This window comes from Somniosus microcephalus, unplaced genomic scaffold (assembly GCF_052327205.1).
Source record: "Somniosus microcephalus isolate GS21.2 unplaced genomic scaffold, FLI_Smic_1.0 unresolved_chr1, whole genome shotgun sequence".
Taxonomy (NCBI): Eukaryota; Metazoa; Chordata; class Chondrichthyes; order Squaliformes; family Somniosidae; genus Somniosus; species Somniosus microcephalus.
In genome coordinates this window covers 56,616,601-56,618,721 of record NW_028225179.1, presented here as the reverse complement: position 1 = coordinate 56,618,721, position 2,121 = coordinate 56,616,601, and the positions used below count along the sequence as shown (strand labels likewise).

Below are 2,121 nucleotides of genomic sequence, written 5' to 3'. Positions count from 1 at the left end.
GGAAGAGAGACAAAAGCAGAGAGAGAGACCGAGAGACAGAGAAAGGCACAGAGACACACAGCAAGGCACAGAGAGAGAGAGAGAGATTGAGAGCGAGATATTGAGAATGAGACAAAGCGATAGGCAGGAAGATTGACAGTGAGAGCGACAAGAAGCGCAGCAGAGAGATTAGGAGATAAATCTGTACTTGACGACAATGACTATCCCTGTAATGAGTAATGTGAAACTATCATTCGTCATCGGCTCTGTGGCGCAATGGATAGCGCATTGGACTTCTAGTTAATAATCGCTGAAAGTAATTCAAAGGTTGTGGGTTCGAGTCCCACCAGAGTCGTTATTTAGCCAGGTTCCGGTGGTGAAATTTTGCAGCAAAACCACAACTGGTTCATTGATGCCCTTCGGAGAATGGGAATGGTCAATGAGATCGCCTGAATTGTGATTGAAGAACAGTCCAGCTTCAATCTGCGCACCTACTTGAAATATTATATTCATTCCACTGTACTTTTCTGAATTACTTTCCCTGCCGCCTCAGTCATTATTTGTTTCTTTACCGTTTTCTGCTGGTGTTACAGGTTAGATCAGCAGTGGCCATTCAAGGAAGCCTGCGAAGTCCATCAGGGAAAAAAGATTGAGAAAAAAAACAGTTAGGGAGAGATAGAGAGAGACATGCAAAGAAAATGAAGGGTTTATGGGACATGTCTGTGCGGAGTTTAAGGTGGAGCTTGGGAGAGATTCCTCCCCTCTCCTGAAATCCACTAACTATTCCAAGAGATGAGCACAAAAATCTAGGCTGACAGTTCAGTGCAATACTGAGGGAGCGCTGCACTATCGGAGATGTCGTCTTTTGGATGATAAGAAAAACCAAGGCCCTGTCTGGCCTCTCAGGTGGACAGCAAACACTATTTCGACAAAGAGCAGGGTAATTATCCCTGGTGTCCTGGCTAATATGTGTCCCTCAAACAATATCACTAAAATAGGATATCTGTTCATATCTGTTTGTGGGAGCTTGCTGTGCGCAATTTCGCTGCCGCGTTTCCACCATCACAACAGTGACTACACCTGCAAAAGTGCTTCATTGGCAGTAAAGCTTTTTGGGACATCCTAGATAAATGCAAGACTTTTTTCTTTGGATTTTCTATACCCGGAATCAATAAACTTAGAATTGAAACGGTATTTGTAGAAAGGGTTGTGAGACTGTGGAATGCACTGGCCCAGATTAGCAGATTTAAAACAAGGTTTAAAAACTGGCAGCGTTTGGGAGGACGCGGAGAGAGAGGCAAGAGAGACACAGGTAAGGTCACCTTGGAAACTGCTGGCCCAGAATCTGCTTTAAATGCCCCAATGTATTTTAACCACAATTACTGTCATATTGATATATTGAAGCATTTGGGCAATACAGGAGATTTAACGCTGCCTCTGGGTGGATATATTTAAACTTTCAGCAGCCAGTGAACAGGGAGCAGATGCTGAGGCTGATTCTTGCCACGGCACCTTCCCGTGCAGGCGCAGGAGATGTAGCACCTGCCTTTTGACCTCCTCCCTTCCCTCCATCCAGGGCCCCAAACACTCGCTCCAGGTGAAACAGCAAAGTCCTTGAACTTCTTTCAATGTAGTAATCGGTATTCGCTGCTCACACCGTGGTCTCCTCTAAATTCGGGGGACCAAACGCAGATTGGGTGATCACTTTGTGGAACAATTTCATTCAGACCGCAAGTGTCACTCTGATCTTCTGTCCTCGGCCTCCTACACTGTTCTAATAAAGCTCAACGGAAGCTAGAGGAACAGCACATCATCTTTTCATCTGGACTCAATTTCAGTTCATCAATTTCAGTTCATATCCACTGTTCCCATTTTGTGGACAGCAGCTGTTGGTAATGACTCTGCTGTTACCAGTTACACCTCCTCTGGATCCATCTTTTGCTTCTTTGCTTCTCCCAATACCACCCCTAAAGCCTTGCACCATCACCCCTTTAGTCATTTAATCTTTCCTGCCTTCCACCCTATCACAGAACTTCCGGTTGGCCTTTCCTCCGCTCCCCCTTTGCCTGCCATTGTATTTGCTTAAAACCTGCTACATTTCTAACTTGTTCCGGTTCTGATGAAAGCTCTTCGATCTGCAAT

At 45.2% G+C, this 2,121-nt stretch overlaps 1 non-coding gene across 1 annotated transcript; it reads left to right on the top strand.

Annotated features, from left to right (window-relative positions):
* Positions 1-241: 241 nt before the first annotated feature.
* Positions 242-334, top strand: trnar-ucu (transfer RNA arginine (anticodon UCU)). Its single transcript has 2 exons — positions 242-278; positions 299-334. It is a non-coding gene; the product is annotated as a tRNA-Arg (tRNA).
* The last annotated feature ends 1,787 nt before the right edge of the window (positions 335-2,121 follow it).